The following is a 27,888-nucleotide window of genomic DNA, read 5'->3' as shown; positions in this document are numbered from 1 at the left end:
GAGAAAACCTTCTTGAAGTAAATGGTACTGGAGCAGCTGGATATCTATTCAGAAGAAAACTAACATTTACTTCTAATTTATACTTCACACAAAAATGGATGCAAGGTGAATCACCCACCTGAAGTAGGAAGGTAAAACACTTCTATAAGAACACAGGGTAATAGCTTCCTGACTTTGGGAAGGGCAAGCGTGTCTTCACCAGGACTTAAAAGGCATTAACCATTAATGAAAAAAAATAAATAAAAAGAAAGTGGACTTCATTGAAATGAATAACTTTTCATCAGAAGACATCATTAAGAATCTAAATAGATAGGACAAAGACTGGGAGATATTTGCAATACATATGTCTGGCAAAGTAGTCCTATGCAGAAGGCTGATTTTTAAAACTCCACAAGTCAGATATAAGGAAACAAAGAACTCGATTAAAAAAATAGGTGAGATATTTGAACAGAAACTTTAAAGAGGATATTCAAAATGGAAGGCAAGCCTGGGAAAAAATACCCAACATCATGATTCGCCAGAGAAACGTAATTTAAAGCCACAGCGAGACCTCATGGCATACCGGCATTCCATCAGAAAGACTGAAATTAAAGAGACTGACATCACCAAGTGTTGGGGAAGGGGGAGCCACTGGAAAGCCCATACCAGAGGTGGTAGGACAAAGTGGCTGGTTCAGCCACTTTGGAAAAGCCTAGCATCTATGACCCAGCAATTCTACCTCTAGGCATACAGCCAACAGAAAGTATGAATATTCACCAAAAAGACACAAACAAGAATGTCTATAGCAGCTTTACTCCTAATGCCCAGCATACTTTAATCCAGATAACACAGGAATGTTATCTTCTAGGATAACCTTAGTCTTAGATTTGAGAGGACACGGGACCAAAAAGGACTACGCAGAAAGCTGCATAGCTCGGCTCAGGAAGGAGATGAATGATGAAAAGGAAAGCGAAGCAGGTGGTCCCTGGAAAGCCATGATGAGCCTGGAGATGAGGGCAATCATGATCCCAGCTAGCTAAGTGAGCCCCGTCAAGCTGTATTTGAGCCTGAGAGCAGCGGTCCCACAAACTGTGCCTTGAATTTGTCCCTCATGTGCTTAACCAGAGTGTATGTTCCCTGTTGGAAAGGACGGGGAGAGAGAAGCCAGGGAAAGTGAGGTCTTTGAAGGGGACCTTCTCCATTTCCATGTCACCCACCGTCCAGTGAAACTTGTCACCCACGCCAAGCCTCAGGGGAGCTGTTTCTGCTTCCAGAGAACTGGCCCTTTAGCTGCCCGGCTGCTGGTCCATCCCTCATGGCTCTTCTGCCAGGCAAGGGCTGTGCCAGTGGGGATCCGGGAAGCCCCTGGCCCAGGGGCCCTCCGTCCACCCACACTGGCATGCATGCCCAACACGACATCTTTCCTGAGAGCGGAAATCACCTCGTCCAAACACAGAAAGGAAGAGACATTTGACAAGGAGATACATGAGCATTTCCTAGAGCAGGCCCTATGGCTTCAGACACTGCAGGCCAAGGACACACGTGGGGCTCCGTCCTAAGTCGGGACCTGGATCTTACACAGGAAATACTTGGGTAAACCTCCCACCTCAACACACACACACACACACACACACACACACACACTGGATGAAACTTCCCCTCTTGGTGATAGGGGAAAACCCGAGAAGTGTGCCGTTTTTAGTAAGGGGGACTGCTGGAAAATATTGTTAGGAAAAAATAGAAATAAATAGAAATCTCTCCTGCTTTAAAAGTAAACAGTCCACAGGAAGCCACAGGACTATTTTAAAATCTCGTATTGAGAGTCCAGGAAAGATGTGATTGAGGACTCCAAAGAAGTAGCTGCTAAAAAATGAACCTCTCAGGGGGCGCCTGGGTGGCTCAGTGGGTTAAGCCTCTGCCTTCGGCTCAGGTCATGATCTCAGGGTCCTGGGATCGAGTCCCACATCAAGCTCTCTGCTCAGCGGGGAGCCTGCTTCCTCCTCTCTCTCTCTCTGCCTACTTGTGATCTTTTGCTCTCTCTCTCTCTCTGTCAAATAAATAAATAAAATCTTGGGGAAAAAAAATGAACCTGTTGCGATGCCTGGGGGGCTAAGTCAGTTAAGACGTTGCCTTCAGCTCAGGTCATGATCCCAGGGTCCTAAGATCAAGTCCTGCATTGGGATCTGTGCTCAGCAGGGAGTCTGCTTCTCTCTCTGCCTCTGCTTACCTGTCTGCCTGAGTGTGCTCTCTCTCTTTCTTTCTCTCTGACAAATAAATAAATAAATAATATATAGAGAGAGAATGTTTAAAAAAAAAAAAAAAGAACCTGTCTCACTGGGCTGGTGAAATGGCAGGTCATTTGCAGAGGAAAGGTGTCCTTTCAAAAATGGGAGCTGAGGGGCGCCTGGGTGGCTCAGTGGGCTAAAGCCTCTGCCTTCGGTTCGGGTCATGATCCAGGGTCCTGGGATCCAGCCCCGCATCAGGCTCTCTGCTCAGTGCAGAGCCTGCTTCTCTCTCTCTGCCTGCCTGCCTCTCTGCCTACTTGTGTTCTCTGTCTGTCAAATAAATAAATAAAATCTTTTTTAAAAAATGGGAGCTGAGTCTCAGGAAACACAGGAATCCAGAAGCCCCTTCCGAGAGGCAGCAGGTGCTGGGCAGCTAGAGCGCTAAGCCTGGCCCTGCCCAGCCACACTTGCACCACCTGCTGACGCTTTCAAGGTCCCGCTCTGGCCCTCTCTGTGCATTCTAAAGCGTTCTCATAGGAGTGCAGGTTCTCTCATCCAGAAGCCCTTCTTTTATGGGCTGTCCTGATTAAGGTTTATGGATCAAAAGCGTGATTCAAGGAACCACTTTTTTTTTTTTTTTTAAAGATTGTATCTATTTATTTATTTGACAGAGAGAGACACAGCGAGAGAGGAAACAGAAGCGGGGGGTGGGGGGTGGGAAGGAGAGAAGCAGGCTTCCCGCTGAGCAGGGAGCCTGATCCCAGGCAGGGGTTCAATCCCAGGACCCTAGGATCACGACCCAACCCGAGCCAAAGGCAGATGCTTAACGACTGCGCCCTTCAGAGAACTTCTTATACAAGAACGAGTAACACAGGCTGTTTCAAGTCAGAGATAAGCCCGGACCTCCCTGCCCCTGCCCCATGGAAAGCCCTTTGAGGCAGACTACGAAGCAGGTAGAGGAACTGAGAAGAAGCCCCAGGTGCAAGAAGACAGAGCTGTGAGGGCTTAGCAGGTGGCGGGAAGCCCGAGGGAGGGAAGCAGGATGGGAGAGAGAGAAGGCCAGATCAGAAGACTTCGATCCGCCGCTCTGCTCTTCTCGGTTTATCCTGAAGGCACATGCATGGGAATCAGATGAGAACCAGGCAGCAGGGGTTTCACAGCGTGGAGCTGCCTGACCTCGCCTCGAGTGCTCAGGGATGAAGACATTATTATGCCAAAGGAGGTCCGGGAAAGAGCGAGGACCCCTGTCAGAGCACAGAGGACCCAGGTGGAAAACAGATGTCAGTATTCATCTTGCTCGCTCGAAAGAGAATTGAGAAGAGAAAGCGTTCGTGTCAGGAAGCTTGTGGAAAAGGCTCGGGACTTCCAAGCGGCGGCGGCGGCAGGGAGTACCCCCGACAAGCTTGGGGAGGAATGGCAGAAAGCTGTCCTTTACCCAGGAAGCTGCAAACATCTGGAACTAATCCTCCCTAGAGATGGGAGGGAGGCAAACAGAAATGGGTTCAACGAGGGTTTTGATCACTTCAGGGCTGGGAGGGCAGAGTGATCACTGAGGGAAGCTGGGCATGTTTGGGATGGAGGCCTAAGCGCTTGAGGCTGGTGTCTTGGAGCACCAGCAGGCTTTCCCCGCAAGCTTTGCAGACCGGGCGGACCAAGGGCTGGGCCAGACGGCAGGGCAGTAGCTGCTGAGCCTGCAAACCCACCCCAGGGACCCGACCCCGCTCTCTTCCCCCGCCCCCACCCATACGTGCCAACCTCTAGTCCCTGAGAAGGACTACGGACGCCCTTGTCCGTGGGCTTTGAGCCGTCCCTGAGCTCGCTTTTTCCCTCCAGGTCCCTTTAGCTCAACAGAAAAAAGCTCATTTTTCCACAGATATCACTCACGGGCAGGGGTCAGATGTGAGGTTTCTACGTTCAGGGTCAGGGGGAGGGGCAGGGAGAGCCTTGAGAAAAGATCTGATAGTCCGGAGGAGAAGGAGGAGCTAAGCGTAGAGGAGAGAAAGGCAGTGGTGACAGGTAGCAGTGGTCACGATGGCGACACGGAGGTACAGCTGGAGGTGAGGGGGATTATGGAAGAAGTGGTACCGGAGGTGAAGGAGCATTGATGGAGCAGGTGATAGTGGAAGGGGCAGTGGACGCAGGGGACCCAGGTTGGTAGAGGTGATGTGGGAGATGAAACCAGTGAAGATAAAGGTAGGGGTGGGCTGGAGGTGATGATTAGTGGAGGCGGTAAATCAAGAAGTCGGAGCCAGAGCAGTCAAGGAGGGCTTCCTGGAGTGCGTGGGCATTGAACCCGCACTCCGGACTCCTGGAATTTAGCTAGAGAAGACAGAGCAGGACATCCCAAGCCAGGGGCCTGTGAGGGAGAATCTGTGGGGAGAGAAGAAGTAGGCTGTGCCTGTGGGGTGGGGAAGAGAGCCCCCTGGGAGGGGGAGGGGGTGCAGGCTGGCTGGCCTGGGGAATGGAGCACCACGAGGAGAGGAAACCCAGACAGAAGAGTTCAGATTCTGTGTGGTGAACGGAGAGCCCAGGAAGCCTGGGCTGTCGGGGAAGAAGGTGTGCTGTGCGTGATCTGGAAATGGTGAGTCGTCTGCTGGGAGGTGTAGCATTCGGCTCTGGGAGCTGCTGAACCCTCGGGAGCCCAGGGATGAGCGCCAGGATCCTGGCAGGGAAGGCGCTGGCTCTGGCAGGAGGATCTTCTAACCCTAAGTCTTAGCTGATTTGCTGTGTCTTTCCCAGGGTCCAGATTCCAACCATTCCTCCCCCAATACCTTAACTCCAATTCAGTGACCCCCGAGGAATCAGGATGCCTTTTGTCAGATCCGACGCTCTGGGCTTGTGAGAGCCTCTCACAACAGGCTTGTGAGAGCTGATTGGGCCAGGGTCCTTTCAACTTCAAGTTCAGTGACATAACGGGAGTTTGGTATCAGCTGTGGTGAGAGCATTTATACCACAGAGACTGGAAACGCTGTGAGTTGGCTTTTCTGTTCCTGGAGATCCAATTGTTAAACATTAAACCCTGACTCTCTGGGAACCACCAAAAGGAGTAAGGACACTCCCTGTGCTAGGCTTGGGCCCAAAACGTGTCTCTGCATTCTAACATCACTTGTGGTGTGTTTCAAACTTAACCCATGTTGCAGTAATTTCGAATCCCCAATAGGCAGGGAAACCCATCAGGCAGGGCTGGGTATTTTCCCCAACTTCTTCTTATGAGAAAATTCAAAGGTACAGAAAAGTTGAAGGAACATACAAGGACCATGTATACAATTTCCAAATATATATTCAGATTTTCCTCCATTGTTCCAAGAATGTCTTTTTCTGTCTGTCTTCTCTCCCAAACAAGGATCACATTAAAGCTCCCCGTTGCCTTGAGTTGTTTTGCTCTTTACACTGTTTTCCTTCTTCTTTAGTTTCTTTTAATCTAGAGCAAGGGTCTGGAGGTTTCTGGAAAGGGCCAGATAGTAAATATTTCACATTTTGCAAACCAAGAAGAAAAATCAAGGTTGGTACTTAGATGAACAGCCACTGAAAAACACAAAAGACGTTCCTAGCTCACAGCTGTACAAAACAAACTAACAAACAAACAAAACCCAAAAAAGCAATGAGCTAGATTTATCCTATGATCTATAGGTTGCCAATGTCTGAGTTAGAGCTCTCTGCCCCCCCCCCACACACACCGTGACCACGCATGTGTGATCTGTGCATTTGCCCAGGGCCCTGGGTGCTCACGAGGACCCAGAGCTTGGTTTGATGTCCTGCGACTGCTTTTCTGAAGTTCTTCATTTCTCCTGAAATTTCATCTTTAACTCGTAAGTGAAGTCTGATGAGCAGACCACAGATTACGTGCACGAGCGAAGGAGAAACGCACAGTATGTGTGTGAGCTGCCATTCCGGGCCACCTATCCGTGGATCTTGCCCCAGAGTCCCGTGAGCACACAGTTCTGGTGGACCCACGATGGATGTTACATCTACAGCAGAGCAAGTGCGGCCCCTTTGTTCAAACCAGAGGCGTTCTATTCAAACCAGAACTGGCTTCAAATGCAGAAAGAAGGCAAGAGAGGGTCTAAGAAACACACGTGACCAACGGACACTGTCACACCCTTCCCTACCTACCTTACATTCCTTACAGTGTCCCTATAACTTACACACCGCAGAAGAGGACATTCAAGGAAAGGGAAAGATGAGCCATCTTTTCCTTCCAGAACGTCTGCCTTCCTTCCTTCCTTCCTTCCTCCCTCTCTCCCTTTCCTTTCCTTCTTTCAAAGGTTATTTATTTATTTCAGAGAGAGAAAGAGAGAGAGAGAAAGACTGCAAAATGAGCAGGGGGAGGGGCAGAGGGAGGAGGAGACTTCCCGCTGAGCCAGGAGCCCAACACCAGACTTGATCCCAGGACCCTGGATCATGACCTGAGCTGAAGGCAGACGCCTAACTGACTGAGCCGCCCAGGCGTCCCTAACTCCTTATTTATAAATACGTGGATGGTAGAGAGGGTTGGCAGAGTGTATCAAGAAATGACACAAACACAGTTGTTAGTTTTGTGCAACGTTGCCACTGTGGTGGTAAGAATCAAATGCCCACGCATGTACACAGTACAAAACATGAAATGTGTCATTTTGCTATTTCCACATCTGAGTTAAATGTTTTTACTTTTGTGTTTAAAAGTGGCATTGTGCGATGTTGAGTTTACATATATTACATACCAGTAACGTAAAATTCTACTTTCTCTTTTCTTAAGATAGCACTAAACAAGCCTAAAAAACATCATGACCAATCGAGAGAAACTGTGAAAGAAAGGAGTATCTTTAACAGCCCTGTTTTCTTGCTTTTTGAACATGAGACCCCCCACACATTTGCCCTTTGTGTTGGGCCCCCCAAATTACGCAGACAGACCAACGATGCCGGCTTTTTGAAGAGACTCTGTAGAAGGTCCCATATTATCGAATTGCATCCAAATGGAGTTATTTCATTTGTTCCTCAAGCTTCATATTTCTTTTTTTTTAACTTTTTAATTTTTGACTTTGTAAAAGATTTGTATTTAGCCATCTGAGAGAGACAGAGTGAGAGGGAGGGCGCGACTGGGAGGGGGCGAGCTGCAGAGGGAGAAGCAGGCTCCCTGCCGAGGAGGGCACCCGATGCAGGGCTCAATCCCAGGACCCTGAGATCATGACCTGAGCTGAAGGGAGACCTCTGGGCACATTTTTCTCTTTGAAGTCAGTAATCGTGCGGAGCATTACTTTGGCCCTGGGCTGTGCCATCGTGACCTCTGACCTGATGATTTTGGCATCTCACGATGATCTTTGCCTTAATTAATTATTACACTGGAGTTTGTAAAACATATTCCTAATTCCATCACTCTTTTTATATGTGCAAATAGACCTTCCTCATTTAAAAAGAGAGAGCTTTCCTTACCCCTCACTTCTGTATTTAATTTTGGCGGGACATCCCGAAGGACTCTTAGTATTAATTAATTACCATTACTGTTCCCTGTGATTTGGCTCAAACTGGGCCACATCTGTTCCGAGGATGCTCTTTCCATTTGGTTGCTGTGTTCTGTTGACATGACTTACAGTGATCTTTGAGCATCTCCCTGCTTTTTGACACAGAATGTTCCAGGCTCCTCTTGTAGTTTTCCTGCATAGTGTTTAGAATCCAAGACCTGGGCATGGCATGAACTCACTGTCACTGGAATAGAACTGCTTTATTTGCTTTTCTTTTTTTTTTCTTTTTTCTTTTCTTTTTCTTTTTCTTTAAGTGAACTCTCTCCCCAACATGGGGCTCGAACTCATGACCCCAAGATCAAGAGTCACATGCTTGGGGCACCCGGATGACTCAGTCGGTTAAGCATCTGACTGTGGACCTCAGCTCAGGTCTTGATCTCAATGCCGTGAATTCAAGCCCCACTTTGGGCTCAACAAAGAATCACATGCTCTACTCACGGAGCCGGCTAGGTGCCGTGCCCTTTTATGTGCTTTTCAGAGAACAGAGATGGAAAATAAACTTTTCAAACCCATGCACCTGTATTATAATTTTTAATGCTAGTTTAATCCTGCATGTTTTATTTTCTAAATTTCTTTTATTTTTTATTTGTGTCTCTGTTCTCTTATACTGAAGATCTCGGTTCCTAGTAAAATTAATATATTTTCTTATTTGCTTTATTCTACAAAAATAAAATAGTTTCAAAATTACGATACTAATATTACCTCTAACAATAAAATGACTAAGTGCAATCTAAATTTTCTTTTAACATGTCTTTTTCTCCTTAGCATAAATTCCACTGTAGTCAGAATATTGTACTTAGAAGTTGTTTGAAGTAGTAATTCCCGCTTGAAAATTAATATTATCAGTTTAACATGGAGTTAGGTTCATCTGATTCTCTTTGTATCTGGTTTTAGGGTTTGCTTTTTTCCCTTCTATTTAATTTTACTTTCAAACCTGTAAGACGTTTACTAAGTTCAAAAGTTAAGATCATAAGAAAGGACTTAACTCCTAAAAGTCTACCTATGGTCTTTATCTTCCCCAGCTTATGCCGCAGCTGTGTCAATACCTAGTTACTATCTCCATTTCTTTCTTACACAAAAGGTAACACTATGTACTGCTCATGATGTGACCCACCAATTCATTCAACGGGTCCCCTACTGGTGGGCATTTGGGTTCTTCCCATCTTTTGATTTTATAAATAATGCCATAATGAATAATCATGTTCTCCTTTGCTGAGTTGTACCTTCAGGGTAGATCCCTGGAGTGAGACAGAGCGGGGGCGGGGGGGGGGTAGTGGTGGTGGTGGTGGTGGTGGTGGTGGTGGTGTGGTGGTTGTCAAAGGGTACTCGCCTACGCCACTGGCTTGGATGTCGAGTTCCCTGCCATTTTGTGCTCCCACAGCACAGTCTCAGAGTGAACCATCATACTTTGGGATTTTAGCAATTTAATAAGTGAGGAATGATGATTCGATGAAGTGTTAATATGCATTTCTCTAAGAGTGAGACCGAATGCAGTTTTCTATGTTCGAGCTGTTTGCCTTTTTTCTGTGAACTGTCTGCACATGTCGCTCACCCATTTTTCTAGTACGTTTCTGCTCCTTTCCTCCTCAGTTCAAAGAGCGATTATATGTCAATGCTCTATCTGGATTTAGACTGTGAATATCCATTCCTCCTCTCCCCAAAATGGGTCATTTGTCTTCTGACTTTGTTTATGCTGGTTTCAGATGGGTTTTGGAGGACCTCAGGCCACTTTTGTCCCTGCCCAGGCCAAGAAAGCTGCCCAGAATCAGATGTGTCAACATCCAGGGGCTGGTGAGACAGGGGGCCGTGGAGACCAGCGTGAGCCTGGTGAGGGCCACCGCCACCCCTGCCCTCCCAGAGCTCAGGGGAGTCAGCAAACAGTGGGGAAGCCGCCCTCAGGGAGAGGCCAGGGGTCAGATCCCGCCACAGGCTGGGTTTGTACAGAGAATGTGAAATTCCTCCTGAGCTCGGCAGGACGTGGCGTTTGGACTCTGGTGAGCAAAGCATTCCATACCCCACCCAGAACGAGGCATGAAGGCGGCCAGTCATGAGAGGGGAGGGGCAGGACCCTGAGTCAGTCCTTCTGACTGGGACCCTTGCTGACTCACCCATGCTGTGGGCCCTTCCCGTACCTGGAAGGAGAGAAAAACACCAGAGATCCCGATTCTAGGGCTGGGGGAATGTTCGTGTTCCCAGCTGCCTTCCTTTGGGAATGTGAAACATGAAGCCTAAGATTATACGTGATAATAGTGAGTGTTAATATCTCTTGGCACTCACATGGTTCAGTTCGAGCGAGAAGAAATGTCCCCTTCTGTGGGCCCAGACTGGTTGAGCGTTGGCAGCTCCTTATGGCCAGATCTGAAATGTACCAGGGATGTCGTGAATGTTTTCTGCGTGTCGCCTCATTTGATTCTCGGGGCTCTGCAAGACAGGTTCTCACCTGAAGAATCGAGGCCCAGAGAGCCAAGGCCCACCCTTGGCACCTGCCTCTTCTGTCTTCCTGTCTGCCTCCAAGATTCCTCCCAGAGCAGCACTCGCTCTCTGCCAAGGGCAACCTTCAGCCGGCAGGGACAGGAACTGGTAGATTGGCACGGACGTCGGAGGCATGTCCCCCATGATTTCCCAGGTGGCCCCCAGTGACACGGAGCTTCAGTAGCACATTCTGTCACCTGCCCAGTAATGCACTCTGTATGGGCCTTCCCCTTTTCCCTGGTGCGTGTGGGACACTTGGTTTCCAGTTCCGACTGCGCTCCTTAGTTACATGGCACTCACTCTGGGTCTCAGTTTACCCGCAGGAAAGTGGGGCTACCATCTCTGCACAGCGCATGGTGGGGAAATGCTGGTCGGAGACCATGAATTCGCTGAGGCCATGCCTGGGAGCCAGTCCTGCCCAGCAAAGGGGTCGACATGAGGGCTGTGTCGCATCACCATCAGTGATGCTGGAGCGAAGACAGCAGGCTGATTCTATGGAACCCAGGGAGTCAGTAAATTCCAGAACAGCAGCAAAAATGAAACTAATGGGCCTCTCCCTTTACCCCCTCTGTCCTTTCTCTAGGCCTGAATGCGCCAGTCCCCCTGGCTCCTGAGCAAGCATCTGACCTGGCCACTCGTCTTCTGCATTTTCTAACAGGTCCACGATGGCTAGGAGCCAGGCTAGGAGCGTTTTAATCCCATCAGCCTGCTCGTGAGAGCTGTCCTTGACTTCAGCGAGAGAAAGGAGGATTGGCATTCAGGGAGCAGCTACTCCGATAAATGCTTTCCATAAATGATCCTTTCCAGCCCTCTTCGCTCAGGAGTTTCACTTTAGGGACAAGGGAACCAAAGCCCAGAGGCTGGTGTCTCAGTGCTCTCTGCAAAATGTGGGAGAGCCAGGGTGCGAACCCAGGGCGGTCTGCCTCCCGAAGCCTGTGTTCCTCCAGCATTCTAGACATGCCCCGTCGGGAGGCCACACGTGGCATCCAGGGTCCCTGTCATGGCTCACAAATCTTTAAGAACTGTCTTCAGTGCCAAAAAAAAAAAAAAAAAGACTAGTCTCATTGAAATTTGGTTGTGCATTATTGCTTACCCACAGGCCCTCTCCCTTTCCCCCTGGAAGCAGCCCAGTGTGGAAGCCAAACAGGTAGACTCAGGTATCAGACCAAGTGGGTTTGAATCTACTTTCCTGCTAGGGGATCTCAGAAAAGTTACTTAAAAGTCTTGGTGTCTCAATTTCCTCTTATGTAAACCGAGGACAAGGGAATCCTATCATATCTTCCTGGAAGGGGCTATGAGGACAAAACAAGGTAATGGACGCATGTAAATTGCTTAGCACCTTGTGTAGAGCATAAAGGGTGTTCAGGAACCCTGGCAATTACCATCCTTCCCAGGGAAGCCCTGGAGGGCTGTCTATCCCTTCCCTGTGTGGTTAGGGCTCCTTCCTCTCTGCTCCCCCAGGCTGCCTGTCATTGTCATTTAATCCCTGGGCATTGGCATTGACCACCTCCTCACATCAGGCGTAGGTAATGCTCTCCGAGAGCTGCGGTCATTCCCAGTCCAGGTGGGCTGGGGGTGGGGGGTGGGGGCTCTTAGCAGGATGACCAGCCAACCTGCTAATCACCCCTTGCAAACCTTGAACCATGAACACTTTCAGGATATTCTCCTCCCCAGGCGGCAAGAACAATGCCCCGCTGAGAACAGGCAATGGATGAATGAGCTCCAAGTGACTAGTAGCTATTTTTAATTTTAAAACATCAACCATCTCCACGGCGAAAAGTCAAGACCGTTTGGAGAAGGGGCTGGGAGTAGTTCCTCAAATAGCGCCAACCTCCCTCGACCTGTGAGTAACCCCACCTCCCTGGGGAGCGAGCTCCTTTGCATGGATAAATTCTGATCTGTGGTTTCGCAAATCAGTGCTTCTTTGTGTCCCTCACAGTGCTGTGCACACAGTAGGAGCTCAATACATAGGTGTTTATTTACTGAATACTCCCGAGCCCCTGAATTTGCAAACAGAAACCAGAATCGGAGTCTCCTCCCTTTCGGGCCAGGCCTTGGTCCATCTGGAAAGACAGATGACCATTCACCGGCCGGCTCCCTCTGGGAATACCGTCCTGGCTCCAAGCGGGGCTGCTGAAAGGGGGCCATTCTCTCACCTCAGAAGGGCCTCAGACACTTCACAGTGAGGATTTTTTTTTTCTCAACTGCCTCACTTGACCTTTGAGCCTAACGGGCAGTGGGCAAAGCCCGGGGAAAGGCCTGTCACAAAAAACCTTCCACCAGCGCACGGCTCAGTCTGCCCTCTTGTATTTCCCACTCGGCACGCTCTGGGCTTTCAGGGACCTTGGAGAGCACAGAAGACCACAACATTCCCCTCCTTCCCTGCAGACCAAAAGTTAGAGGCTCCTTCCTGTGGCCTCAGAACCTGGACCACCATGTTCTCGCCGCCACGGCAGGGGACCACGGGGCTCAGTTATCTTAAATTGTAATGGAAGTACTGACCAACCAGCGTGAGGATTCCAGACAGCCCACACAACTACAGCACACCTCCCCTAGTTGACTGGCATGCTTGGGAAGGACAGGTACTATGGGTCACTGGCCCAAGTACTGTGGGTCATTGTGCCCCAGTTGAGTTGGCTTTGGGGGTGGAGAGAGAAGGGAGAGTACAGTGGAGTCAGGTGGGAGGGTGTGGCGTCTGAGCGTATGTTGAGGGAAGAAAGAAAGATCTAATAGAAGACACTCTGGGATCTCCTGAGAGGCACAAGTTAGCCAGTGTCATCTCGTTTTTGGTATCTTACCTTAAATGTCTAACATTTTCATGAGCTCATTTACCAGAGACCATACAGGACACAGCACTATGATCTCAAAACAGGTCTATATACTAGTCCAAGGGCTTAGATTCTGGGGACTGGACAGCCTGAGTTCGAATTCCCATTTGTCTGGTGACCTTGGGCTGCCAGAAACTACACTAAATGTCAGTTTCATCTGTCCCAAGACAAGTACCAGTACTTCCTTGCTTGTAGGACTGGGATGTGGAGGTATGGGACCTAGCATATCGTTCAGTGCTGAGCCTGCATCAGCTCCCGTAAGTATCAGGTGCAAAGGCAGAGGTGTGCACAGGCAGCAAGAGGTTGTCCTATCCAACTAGAACTGGGGGCGAGTGTGAAATGTCACAAGAAATGGCACAAAAGACAGATGGGAAGCCATGCTACGGCTGTGGCCCATGGGAAATTTATACTTAATTTAGTGGTCATGGGGAGCTATTGAACGTTTGGGAACAGGAGAGAGATGAGAACAGCGCTGGTACCTGGGAATGAGGTGAGAATGGACAGTCTGTAGACAGAGGCGTGTTCAGCCTGTGGCCTTGCCACCAACACCCTTCTGTTCAGATCAGGTCAGACCAGCCCCACCCCCCAGCTCCCCACCCTCAGCCTAGGCAGCAAACAAAGGCAGCCTTGCCATTGAGGATCATGGCTTTCTTCTGTCCTGCCCCTGGACATGAACGTGAAATCTTGCTCAAATTTGATGAGTAAAAATAACAGGACTCAGTGAGAAATAGCGGCTCTGTCCTCCTCTTCAGCGAGGCCCCTGGTTTACTAAACGGTGGTCCAGGGCGAGAACCTAGTTTTCACACGTGTTTCTTCTCACTTCCCTGGGATTTCTTTCCCTCCCCCCTCCCCCTTCTTTTCCCTCTGCAGTGTTCTTTGCCAGTCTCTGATAAGGGGATCCTTAGCAAAGAACGCCCCAGGTCTGGCAGTCTGTCCCGTGCTGGGGTCATGTTGAATCTGTCAGTAGGGAGACCTGGGGCCAGCGGGGTGCGATCTGCCGAAGTCAATGGAATCACAGTGAAGGAACAGGCTTTGGAGTCAGGCCACGGGACCCCTGAGGGCGGACACTGGGTCCGCTTTGTTCTCTATGTATTCGCAGCATTTGGAACAGTGCCTGGCACCCAGCGGGGGCTCGATGCACGATGCACGGAGGCTAAGTCTGAGCAGCGAGCCGCTGGGACGGCTGCCCATCCGGAGGAGCTGTGGGAGTGTGAGCCACGCCCCCCCACGCCCCCCACGCCCTGCAGGGTCAGGGGAGGTGTAGCTCAGGTGCTTTGCAGCCCTCTGCCAGGCGTTGGCAAAGGGCAGCCACTCCTCGTGGTGGGCCGTGGGAGGTGGGCCAAGGAGCACGTGGCGGAGAGAGGGCAGGTGGGCAGGGATGTGTTGAGATCTACCTCCACGGAGGAGTCTGGCCGAGGAAGACTCAGAGAGAAATACTCAGTCAAAATAGCTGGCGCCCAGGTCCTCCTCTGCCACACCCCCACCCGCACCCCCACCCACGCCCGCCGCGGGCGTCACCGTGACAAGGGCACCTGCACCGCCTGCGTAGGTGGCGGGTGCCCGTGACCCACCGGCTGGGGGCCCACGCAAGCCGGGTCGGGGCCCAGCGGTCCAGGGCCGCGCCAAGCCCCGGGCAGGGCCCCAGGAACCCTGGCACAGCGCCGCTCCCGCCGGCGTCCGCGGCAGGCGGCACGTCCCCCGGCCGGCGCGGTCGCGACGCCGGGCACGCGCGCGGGACGCAGGGGACCCCGGGAGGTCTGGGCCCAGGGCACGCATCCGAGGCCGCCGAACAAGGGCGGGCTTTGTGCAGCGGGCGGGCGGCAGGACGGCCAGTCCCCCGCGCCCCTCCCGGCCCCGGCCCCGCCGCTGCCCGCGGATTCCTGCGGCCGCAGGGTCTTGGCACCGCGGCGCGGCGGGCGGCGGGCTCAGCCCCGGGCGCTGGCGCTCCCCGTCTCGCCCGCAGAGGAGCTCCGCTGCGGGAGGAGGCGCCCGGACGTGGGAGGGAGCCAAACGGTCCACCCAGGCAAGGCCGCGATCTCTGCGCAAGCTTGCTCTCCGCGCGAGACGGTTCCAGGTCCAACGGGGCCCACCTGGCGCCTCCTCCCCACCTGAAGGGGCCCAAAGGACTGCCCCGGCGGAGGTAGGGGGTCCTCCCTCCCGGCCCCAGGAGTGAGGGGGCTTGCACACCTGAGACACCTGCGTGACCGGGTCCCACTGCCATGGGAAGTCCATGCTGAGGTCCCTCAGGTTCTCACCCAAGCCACACCCACTTGGGGGTCCATTCCCCAGCCTCTCTCCCAGACCTGACTAGGGTCAATGTGACCTTGAGAAGGGAATTGTTGGAATGCTCTCTGGGCTTTCTTACACAGCTGGAAAATGTCCACGCAAAGGAGTGTGACATTTCAGGAGCAACTTGGAAGCACCTGGCAAGACCTTTAAATCGTTCTTCCTTCTGATCCGCAGCTTCAAGTTCATCCCAAGGGAGGAATTATAAATGTGCACAAAGATGTTCACTGTGGCATTACTCATAATACCAAAGCAATTGGAAACAAATTTATAGCCAGCAATAAACTATTACATAGACATTACAAGGCACGGACATGAGAAAAATTGTCATGATATACATTCAGTGGGGAAAAATGAAAGCCACAAAAGTCGTATGTTTTCAGTTGTAACTGCTCTGGTAGGTCCTGAGGAAGCCAGTGTTCTGAGTATGCAGAAACGGAATGCTAAAATAAAGAGAAACCAGGATTTCCAAATATACACCCCTAACGATATATAGCACAGCGTTTTCTGGATGACCAAATGAAACACAACTAGCCAGCATTCACTTAGTGCTTATGATGTAGAGGGAAATTTTTAAAAACCAGATGAAGACAACAGGAAATCAGAAAAGGGGCAAAAGATGCACAGGAAATATAGGACAAATAGAAAACAAACAGTAGGATGGCAAAAATAGAAACTACCACCAATTATTACAGATGGTTAAAGTCTAAACTCAACCTGTAAAATTGTCTGATCTGGTTAAACCATATGCACAAATCAGAAAGTAACAGAATTAGAAGGAGAAATTAATAAATCCACAATCTTACATGTAATACTTACAAGAGAAACAATCAACACAAAAAGAGAAAAGCTAAAAGTAGGGCTGAAAGGATACACCAAGAAATACAACTGTCCCATCTCTCCCCCAACAAAGCTGCTCTGGTTAACTTTCAGCGACTTGACTTTAAGGGAAAAACAATTATTGAGAATATCAATAGCTACATGATTATAAAAGGAGTAATTCACTAGGAAGCTATAACAATTGCAAGAACAGGGGTGCCTCGGTGGCTCAGTCATTAAGTGTCTGCCTCCAGTTCACGTCATGATCTAGGGCCTGGGCTGGCTCAGGCCATGATCTAGGGTCCTGGGATGGAGCCCCAGGTCAGGGTCCCTGCTCCGTGGGAAGCCTGCTTCTCCCTCTCCCACTCCCCCTGCTTGTGTTCCTTGTCTTGCTATGTCTGTCTGTCAAATAAATAAGTAAAATCCTTTTAAAATTTTCAAAAATATAGTAAGTTTAGCATCCAAATTTATAAAAGAAAAAATGGCAGAGTTACAAAGAAAAATGTAAAAGCCCTCAATCATAATGGTAGATTTTTATTACATTTCTCTCAGTAACTGATATGCCAAGTAGACAAAAATTTAAACAGGACAGAATGATTAATCCAATTAAGTTTAATCTATGAATATGTATAGAACCATACATTTCTACATGTACCTAGCACTTAGAAATACTTTTCAAGAATGTATAACACATTTATGAAAATTAATTATTTACAAAGGCACAAAGCAAATCACGGTAAAAACTAGAATCAGTATCATATACACCATATGCTCCAAATGTAGTGCAATTAATTATACAGAAATCAAGAACCAAAAGAAAACAAATAAAACAGTGTACATTTTTGGAAAATTTAAAACACGCTCCTGGGTAACTCAGGGGTTACAGAAAAACCAAAATTAGAAATTAGGAGTTATTTAGAAATGAATGACATCGAAATTGCTATGTATCAACATTTAGGGGATGCCTTTCTCCTTTCTTCCCCTCCTTGAGCCATACCTAAGCTGTTAGGTAGACAGAGCCAGGTAACGGACAGGTCACTGACAGGTAACTGACAGGTAACTGACAGGTGCCCACAGAGAGATGACCTGGAATGGATGTCCCCGCCTAAGGGGAGTAAGGAGCATGTCCACGCGCTGGGGAGGATGGCCTGGGGAGTCAGAGCCTCTGCTGAGAGACCAGGGTAACTGCGTAACGAAGAAGCCTGGTGAGGGTGCTGAAACCCAAAGATGGTGAGGACAGCATCCACCAGCCTACCGGGGTACCCTGATGGGAGGTGCCAGAGTCCACTGCGTGAGAAGGACACCCACAGACCTCACACTAATGCCTCCAATTCAATCGACATCAAGCGTTCATGCAGTTGTCTCCTCTCCATAGGTACAACTTTCTTCTCCAACAGTGAGAAACTTGGCTCTCGTGATCCCTAAGATACTGACACAGCTGGTCCATCCCCCTTGAAAACAGTCTCCATCACTGCTTGCTGCCTCCCTCCCACCCCTGCCAAGCAGACAGACCTTCTAACCCGACTGGGTCTCTGACAGTTTTTTGTACTTTATTTTTTTTTAAATGCCAATTTTTTGTACTTTAGTCCAAAGGACCAATTTTTTGTACTTTACTTGAAACTTTTCTGTAAGTTGGAGATTATGTTTTAAAACTTCATTTAAAAACCATGCAACATACAGCTAAAGTAGTAAAGCAACATTTTATAGCATAAAGGCTAATATGAGAAAAGATTAAAACTCAATCAATGAAGTACCAAGACATTTGAGGAAGAAAAACAGAGTAAATCTAAAGAAAGTAGAAGAAAGGTAATAAGAGATAAGTGTTGGCAACAGTCATAAGGTCAGGTCAATGCTTCCACACTGACAGAGAAGGTGTAACTTGATACAACCAATTCAAAAAACAATTTTCCCTTAGTAAAGTTTAAGATGTGTGTAACCTATGCTCTAGCAATTCTGCCCTCAAAAACTTCTTCATATGCCCCAAAAGACACTATAACAATGCTCTTTGCGGTTTTGTTTGTAACAATCAAAAATGGAAAGCAAATGAAGTGTTCATAGAGTAGACCCCCCCCCCAAAAATGTGATGTAGTGATACAAGGTAACACCATGGATCAGAAAACATGAATGAACCATTGCTACACTCATTACCACAGATGAAAAAATCGTAATGATGGGCAATAAATACTGATGACAAAAGAATTCATGTTTCTGAAAATATTTCAAGAAAAGATAGGCTAATACTTATGTCTACAGGGCTTGGAAGAATGCCTTAAATAAGATCTAAAAAGACATGCAGATAGAAAGTGGAAGACTGATAAAATTAACCATCTTCAAACTAAAACTTCCTGCATGACAAGACATTATAGACAAAAGAGAAAGACAATCCAGGGGCTCGGAGAAGATACTTATTTCTATCAAGCTAACAGTGGATTAGTCTCCAAAATATATTTTAAAAAATTCTTAACTATCAACAAAAAAATCAAGCTGAATAGTATAAGGATAAGAAAATTCCGGTTTCTAAAGAGGAAGGTGGAATGACTCCCAGACTTGAGAAGTTGCTGTACCTCTCTGGGAATGGGGGAATGCAAATTAAAACTCAGTGCTTACACCTTAGCTACCTGCCCCAGGAGCTCAACACCATGCTTAGCATCCTTCGTTATCACACCCCACTCCCTGCCACTCACCTTCAGTCTGATGTGCGGCTGACCACAGCCCAGGGCTCTCTACTGCCCCTCCCAGGTGCCAGAGCTCACCTGTCCCCCACCCAGTGATATACTCTGTTTGAACCTTCTAGGTCCCCAGGAGCTAGACACACACCGCCCCTTCCTCTTCAAGCCTCATAGACACTCCCGAGTCCAACTCACAACCAAACACTGTGACTAATGAAATGCTGGTCCCCTTCCATACTCAAGCCCACTGCTGAGTCAGTTTCACCGTGGCTGGTCTTCCTTTCCCTGTGGTGGATTTTCTTCCAGGGTCTCAACTATTCATCCCTTTGCAATGAAATGCCTGTTGGCTTCTCTGCTCCATGCCTGTGTGTTTGAACCCCCAAGTGTGGATACAGTTTGGAATCATTCCCAGGAGGCCACCAGTCCCCATCAATATCAATGGATACCATTCTCTCTCTCTCTTTTTCTTTCTTTCTTTCTTTCTTTTCTTTCTTTCTTTCTTTCTTTCTTTCTTTCTTTCTTTCTTTCTTTTTTGAGATTGGTAAAAATTGCCAATGTTTTCATCAAGGTAGAAGGTAAAGGCAGAGAACTCTGGAATAACCAACGTATGGTGACATCGCAAGTGTACACACCTGCTGAGAGACCTCACGGTTTACCTGGGTCCTAGTACACCTGCAGCGTGCCCGGCACGCCTGCCTTAGACCTCTAGGGAGAAATGCAGGGAGAAGAATGAAACCAGTCAAGAAGTACATGTTCCTTTTTCAGCTGGTTGTAACTGAAGCCGTGCTGGAGATGGGTCAGCGTCACCTGCCATGGGTCAGGAACACAGGAGTTTGATGGTCAAGAAGGCGCTCCTCCATGGCAAGAATGCTCTCTACAGCTTTCTTCCCTAACAATGCACCCTCCCTAAGCTCTCTGGGGAAGGCGAGGAGAAGTCCCGAATCCAGAGTGGGCGATTCCCAGACCAGCTGCACTCAATCAACAGCTGCTGAGCAAAGAAGTGAATTTTTCACTTACTGAAATATCTATGAAAAGCTTCATCTGAATGTGGTCTTTGACCAATTGGCTTTATTTTGTGACTTGGAATAAACATTTCTGTATTTTTACACGAGAGTTACATTTAGACTCTAACCGCCCTCGGAAAATAGCTCTTGGTGCATCTAAAACTTCTCAAGCTTGCTGTTTCGGTGAGTGGAAACAACATTTCTGTAAATGGTTTAAGAGCAGACATAAATCAGCACCACTTTACTGGCTACAGAAATACTGATGCAACGAACGGATTAAAAGTTATTTGCAGATGGTAGCACTAAATTTGTCCTGAAAATCTACTCATGTCACCAAATATGGGTTTCTCTATACTACTGAAAAATAAAGCTATTTTTAAATGTAATATAATCCAAATGTCAACGGTCCCCTTGTCCCTCCTCATTCTTTCCTCTTCTCTGTCCACTTCAGCAGTGGCTGAGAATAAAATTTCTGCACATGGTTGTATCACTATTGCATAAAATTCAGAGAATAAAAGGAAAGCATTAGCAAACAAATGAAAGCGTTTTGGGGGTTTTCTTACCTCCTTCCTTTCTTTTCTTCTTTTTTTTTATCTTTTTGTTGTTGCTGTTATTCGTCCATAAATATATTTATTTGCTTACATACATCTTTGTGCCCCATTCTTTATTTTCTGGAAAATGCCCCCCACTGCGCCTCTCAGTGTCAAGTTCAGTTCCCTCCCTCTCGTCTCTCTGGGATCCCCTCCAGGGCGTGGATTATATCTTGGCCTCTCTATGAGCCTCTTGAGGGCCCGGCATGAGGCATATGCTGTGTGCTCTCAGTAACACTCACTGAAATTCCCAGTAATATTCACTGAAATCACCAAAGAGCAAAGAATACTCTGGGTCTTCAGAATGATGGCTTGTATGCTGTACATAGATCTTCTGTGTTATTATGAGGGAAATACTGTTAATTCTACACTTGCTATAGGAACAAGTTCACAGGCAGAGAGCTTAACTAACCTGCCCCAGGCCGAGTGGCCCAGCGAGGATTCACTCACAGGCCTAACCTCTCTCAACTCCAGACTTCTAACCAGATTGTATGATGAGTGCCTAGTGAATACAGAAGCCTCTCACTTTAACGATGTCTCTACTCCAAAGTTGGAGAGCTCCATCATTAGAAAAAAGCCAAGTGTACCTCTCAGCAACGACTGGTTTTGCAGTTTGTGTTCAAGTCCATCCTGGTCTTCTCCATTCTAGGCCAGTTACCACTATGTTTCTTTTCTTTCTTTCTTTCTTTTTAAGATTTATTTATTTAATTGAGAGAGAGAGAGTTCGCTCTCTAGAGAACCCAAGTAGACTGCCCTCTGACCATGGAATCCAAAGTGGGGCTCAATCCCACGATCCTGAGATCATGACCTGAGCCAAAACCAAGAGGTGGACACTTAACTGACTGGGTCACCACCATATTTCTTAAACTGTCCTTCATAGAGCAGGGTTTCTAGTCTTCCCATCATTATCAGTCTTTTCTGGAAATATTTGAGTCTGTACATATATTACTTCGAATATGGTGCCAGAAACAACAAACAATCCAAAAAGTATTTAAGAAAACAATCTTACTTATAATAGCATCCAAAAGAATGACATTTGAGAATAAACTTAACCAAGGAGACCAAAGACTTGGGCACTGAAAACCACAAAACAGTACAGAGAGAAATTTTTTTTTAAAGATTTTATTTATTTATTTGACAGAGAGAAATTACAAGTACACTGAGGGGCAGGCAGAGAGAGAGAGAGAAGGAAGCAGGCTCCCTGCTGAGCAGAGATCCCGATGCGGGACTCGATCCCAGGACCCTGAGATCATGACCTGAGCCGAAGGCAGCGGCTTAACCCACTGAGCCACCCAGGCGCCCCTAGAGAGAAATTTTAAAAGACACAAAAAAATGATAAAACATCCAGCATTGATGGGTTGGAAGATTTAACATTGTTAAAATGTCCATGCTATCCAAAGGGATCTTACAGATGCAGTGCAATCCCTATCAATATTCCAATGGCCTTTATTTTATTTTAAAATTTTAAAAAATATTTTATTTATTTATTTGACAGAGAGAGATCACAAGTAGGCAGAGAGGCAGGCAGAGAGAGGGGGGAAACTGGCTCCCAGCTGAGCAGAGAGCCTGATGTGGGGCTCGATCCCAGGACCCTGGGATCACGACCCGAGCCGAAGGCAGAGGCTTAACCCACTGAGACTCCAATGGCATTAAAAAGATTTTACTTATTTATTTGACAGAGATCACAAGCAGGCAGAGAAGCAGGTAGAGAGAGAGAGGGAAGCAGGCTCCCCACTGAGGAGAGAGCCCAATGCAGGGCTCAATCCCAGGACCCTGAAATCATGGTCTGAGCCGAAGGGAGAGGCTTAACCCACTGAGCCACCCAGGCGCCCCTCAATGGCATTTTAAAAACAGAAATGGAAATAATAACCCCAAAATTCATGTGGAACCACAAAGGAACCCAAATAGCCAAAACAATCTTGAGAAAGAAGAACAAAGCTAAAGCTTCACACTTCCTGATTTCAAAGCATATTGCAAAGCTACAGAAATCAAAACAGCATGGTACTAGCATAGACAGACAAATAAAATAGCAGCACAGAATAGAGTCCAGAAATAACTCACATATAGACTTTCAACTGATCTTCAACATGGGTACCAAGAACACACAATGGGGAAAAGATGGTTTCTTCAACAAATGGGAAAACTGGACATCCATGTGTGAAAGAAACCAGATCCTTATCTTACAGAGTATATAAAAATCAATTTAAAATGAAAGGGCTTAAATGCGAGATCTATGAGAAAATATAGAGGACAAGCATTATGACATTGATCTTGGTGATGATTTCTTGCCCATGACAGCAAAAGGACAAAAGTGAGACAGACAAGTGAGTCTACAACAAACTAGAGAGCTTGGCATGCCATTGAAGTCATCAACAGAATGAAAGGAGACCTATTGAATGGGAGAAAGTATTTGTAAACCATATATCTGGTAATGGATTAATATCAGGAATACATAAGGAACTCCTACAACTCAATAACAAAAACCAAATAACACAATTAAAAATTGGGCAAAGGACTTGCATAGATACTTCTCCAAAGAAAACATACAAATGACCGTCAAGCATATGAAAAGATGCTTGACATCACAAATCATCAAGAAATACAATCAAAATCACAATTTTTGGTATTGATTTGGCATCTGGGTGGCTCAGTCCATTAAGTATCCAACTCTTGATTTTGGCTCAGATCATGATCTCAGAGTTCTGGGATGGGGTCCCATGCCAGGTTCGCCACTCACCAGGAATCTGTTTCAGAGTCTCTCTCCTTCTCCTTCTGTCCCTTCCCCTGCTCTCTCTCTCTCTCTCAAAACAAATAAATAACTCTTTTAAAACACACACACATACAATGAGATATTACTTCATACCTGTTAGCATGACTTTTATATACATATGAAAACACACACACATACGAAACCCCAAAAAATCATAAGCATTAGGGAGGATAAAGAGAAGTTGAAGTCTTTCTGCATTGCTGGAGCATAAAATCGTGCAGCTGCTATGGAAAACAGTATAAGGCCCCACTTCTGGGTATTTAGCCAAAAAAACAGAGATCAAGATCTTGAAAAGATATTTGCACTCTAATGTTCACTGCAGCATTACTGACAGTAGCCAAAAGACAGTAGAAACCTAAACGTCTGCTGGCAGATGAATGGATAAACAAAATGTGGTGTATTTATACACTGAAATAGTATTCAGCCATGTAAAAGGAAAAAACTGTCATAAGCTACAACTCTTCAAACTGGCCAAACTCATAGACACAGAAAGTTAGAAGGGTGCACTCCCGGAGCTAGAGACAGGGAAATGAAGAGTTGATGTTCAGTGGCTATGAAGTTTCAGTCATACAAGACATAAAAAACTTCTAGAGATTTGCTGGACAACATTGTGCTTCTATACAATGTTAACAATACTGTGTTGTACACTTGGAAGTTTGTGAAAGGGTAGATCTCCTGCTAGAGGTCTGCTGGTTTTTACCACAGTAAGAAAATATATTTATAGGTCAGCAATTTGGCCCTTTGACTTGAGAATAAAAAGTTCCTCTTATGACTTAGAAGAAGACTACTTGTTCCTCACCCAAAGTAACAATGAAGCACCACGAAGAATTCAAAACCTGTCCCACTCATCTCCTTCACCCTAGAATCCAAGCGTCTGAGAGTCAGCCAATCAATGAATGGCTAATGCTCCTGAAAGCCAGCCAATCAGAGAGAGAGTCCTATGCCTCTGTCAGCCAATCAGCAATAATCGCACTCCAGGAACCGCATCTCCGCTGAGAAAGGTCAGCCAATCCCTTAACAGCCTCACTCCTCAATTCCCTGGCTCCTTGAACTCCTTTGCTTTGTTCTGGAAGACTGTGTCCCAAGGTACAGTTTTCCCTTGCTTCCCCAACAATGGATTCCACTTCTTGGTTCAGGGTTTTAGGGGCCCTCTTCCTTTGACACACCTATTAATTCCACTTTCTTAAGAGTCTATCCTAAGAAATTCCAATTACTTAGGAGTTTATCCTAAGAAAATGATCAGAAATACGTGCAAAGATCTAGCATTAAAGATGACATCGTGTCTAATGGAGAAGCAGTATGAGTCCAGCAATCCAGCCACAGACTATTAGCTCTGAATTTTGAAACCTCCATCAAATGGAGTAAATGGTAAATAGCCATTAAAAATTATGCAGATCATTTTTTAAAAAGATTTTATTTATTTATTTGAGAGACAGAGATCAGAAGTAGGCAGAGAGGCAGGCAGAGAGAGAGAGGAAGGGAAGCAGACTCCCTGCTGAGCAGAGAGGCGGATGCCGGGGCTCGATCTCAGGACTCTGGGATCATGACATGAGCCTAAGGCAGAGGCTTTAACCCACTGAGCCACCCAGGCGTCCCTATGCAGATCATTTTATTGATATGGGAAAATGTTCAAGATATGTTATGGAAAAAACCTACTACAATGTAGTGTTTACACTACGATTCCAATTCTGTAAAAATTTTAGCTATATATTTATAGGAAAAAAGACTAGCTGGATATATACGAAGTCGTTAATTGTTAGGACAGGTGGCAGGATTTGGGGCAATTTTCCTTTTCCCAATTTCAGTATTTTCCAGTTTTTCTGCCACAAACATATTACTTCTGTAATTTAAGAGAAGAAGAGTTTTGTTTTTTAAGTGAGATCCAGAACAGAGTACAATCTTCCGATAAGCGTAGACAGCAGGACGGAGCCCAGACAAATGCCTCCTTGATGATGGTAGACACTAACTCGGATCCTATAAACTGCAGCTGTGTGATGCTGCCGGTACATACTGAGTTCAAGGTTAATTACCTCCTCCTTTCCTCTTGGATATGCCCAGTCATGACCTCAAGAGTAACCTGTTAAAACAGGACTCATTTTCCTCTGGCTCCCCATTTGCACACATACCCATGAATGCAGCCCACACACACTTCTTGCACCAAAGCAAGCTCTCCCTGATCCACAACCCCGAGTCCTCCCAGGCCTTCAGACTCCTCCTCGCCTTGCATCCTGCCCATCCCCAAACCCTCCAGATTTGCCTCCAGAATACCCTGTGCATTGGTCCCCCTTTTGCCAACCCCGTACTTCAAGTCTTCCTATCTGATAAGATATCTCAGACTGTCAACCTGAAAACCAAACCTTGCCCGCAAATCAGTTTTGCTTGGCCCACGGAATATTGAATTATAGATCAACATTTAATAATTTGGAAACTTAACACCAAACAATACAGATTTCTGGCTTCTCACACACTCAAAAAGCGACATGGATGCTAAGTGACTTCCCCTTTAGACACAAAGGATTCTTCCCAGTTTTTCACAGTCTCCAGCCCTCCTTATGGTACCTCTAACACTAAGAGTTCCAGAGGTCATTTTTTTTTAAAGATTTTTATTTATTTATTTGACAGACAGAGATCACAAGTAGGCAGAGATGCAGGCAGAGAGAGAGAGAAGGAAGCAGGCTCCCCGCCACACAGAGAGCCCAATGCGGGGCTCAATCCCAGGACCCTGAGACCACGACCTGAGCCAAAGGCAGAGGCTTTAACCCACTGAGCCACCCAGGTGCCCCTCAACATAACTTCCTTAAGTCCCTCTTTGTCATGTCTATGTTCTCTCTCTCTCTCTCTCTCTAGTTCTTTTTTAGAACCAACTAGTATCACTTCCCTGTGCCCCTCCCCCCCCAAACTCTCACTTCCTCCCACCTCCTGGACCATTCCTTCTAGATCCTACTATACCAGCCTTCCTCAACACTGGTTCCACCTCATGATCCCCTAGGGAGCTTATAAAGCAAGCCAGTGCCAGGACACTACTCCCAAAGACACTGACTCAACCCATCCTGCGGTACAAGCTGAGCCCGTTATTGTTTCAAAGCTACTCGATGCCTCTAATGTGCGCCAGAACCCTTGACATTTGGTCTTTCCATCTGCTTATGTAGCCCATCTCAAGTTCTCTGATTATGTCCTTACCCTTCGCTCCACCCTTGGAAGAAGGCCATGTTTTCTGCTGTCATGTTAATAAACTGGCATCTGGTCAACAAGCCAGTCTCTTGTAAGCTTAAAATATGAGAATTCATCCCATTAGAGCCTAAAAAATTGTTTAGAAATTCTTTCTCTTTGGCACCATAACAAGATGACCGGCATGGGACATAATCATAAATGTGTGCTAAGGCTTAATTACAAGGACAATCACAGTTTATAATGGTAAAAATATATGATCTAGCAGGTGAAATAAATTGTAGTATATTTCTACGGTGAAATAGTATGCATCATCAAAATAACGGTATTTTGTGAAGGAATGGAGCCTCGGTGGCTCAGTGGGTTAAAGCCTCTGTCTTCAGCTCAGGTCATGATGCCAGGGTTCTGGGATCGAGCCCCACGTTGGTCTTCCTGCTCAGTGGGGAGCCTGCTTCTCCCTCTGCCCCTCCCCCTGCTTGTGCTCTTCCTCTCTTTGTCATATAAACAAATAAAATCTTTTAAAAAATTAAAACCTCAAACTGGCAGAAATTTGAATTGTACAATGACTACCAATTGATCCTTTCCTAGATTCACCCATCACTAACACTGGCCCTGTTCTCTGCTTCTCCTACTGTATTCATATTTGGGTTACGTTCTTTTGTGTGTGTGTGTGTGTGTGTGTGTGTGTGTGTGTGTGTGGTTTTGTTCCTTTGTTTGGGAAATCAACTCAGACACTCTCACTCCACCCCCAAGTGCCACAGCATATGTCTCATCTTCTAAGAGCCAGCACTATGACGACCTAGATGAGCCCAGTACCGTTACTACACCCAAGACATCAGTGCTGACAGAATACTGGATCTAAGAGAGAGCCCATATTTGACCTTCTCCACCTGTCCCCCAAATGGCCTCTATAGCTATTTTCTTAAATCCAGCTCCAATCAAGGATCACGGAATCACGGACTGAATTTGGTTGTCACAACTTCTTAGTCTCCTTTTAATCTACAGTAGTCTCAAGCCTTGTTCATTTCTTCTTTTACGACATTGATTTTTCTTTTTTTTTTTTAGGAGTTCAGACTTGTTTTGCCAAAAATCTGAGTGTCTGATGGTTTCTTCATGGTTGTGTTTAGGTTAGACCCTTTCACCAAAAATACCACCTGGACCATGTCGTGTTCTCTCCCTTCCATCACACCAAAGGCTGGTTGTGTCAACTTGTCCCGTTACGGGGGGTCATCTAATGTGATCCCTCACCTAAGGTGATCTCTGCTAGACCTCTCCAGTGTAAACATGCTTTTACCTTTTTGCAAACAGTAAGTGAGCTGCAGCGTGATACCTTGACGTGATGTGGATATCCTTTCCCCAAAAATCTTTCCTCCAGTGCACTCACTGATAACCTTGCCTGAATCCATTATTACAAGGATGGTTGCAAAATGGTCCCCAACATAATACAAGATGAAAAAAAATATTAGGATACACAGCTATACTCTGCAGTCAACAGGTCAGACTGCTTTCTGCCTTTTCAAAGGGAAATCAGTTAATGCTTGGAGAAATGAAATGAGTCGCCTGAGGCTCACGGTCTCTGA

The 27,888-nt window shown here is 46.9% G+C and overlaps 1 protein-coding gene and 1 long non-coding RNA gene across 3 annotated transcripts in view; both read right to left on the bottom strand.

Annotated features, from left to right (window-relative positions):
- Positions 1–27,888, bottom strand: part of LOC123388109 — a 110,542-nt gene that overhangs the window by 28,836 nt on the left and 53,818 nt on the right. The window lies entirely within an intron of this gene.
- Positions 5,479–10,658, bottom strand: LOC101691905. Of its 2 annotated transcripts, none has more exons than XR_001181323.2 (3): positions 10,143–10,658; positions 9,980–10,060; positions 5,479–5,648 (listed from the first exon to the last, which is right to left on the bottom strand). It is a non-coding gene; the product is annotated as an uncharacterized LOC101691905 (long non-coding RNA). The 2 variants fall into 2 exon arrangements; XR_200302.2 differs by having other exon boundaries at positions 5,624–5,729.

Source organism: Mustela putorius, unplaced genomic scaffold, assembly GCF_011764305.1.
Source record: "Mustela putorius furo isolate JIRA1106 unplaced genomic scaffold, ASM1176430v1.1 tig00003875_pilon_pilon_pilon, whole genome shotgun sequence".
NCBI lineage: Eukaryota > Metazoa > Chordata > Mammalia > Carnivora > Mustelidae > Mustela > Mustela putorius.
This window is presented reverse-complemented; position numbering and strand designations above follow the sequence as displayed.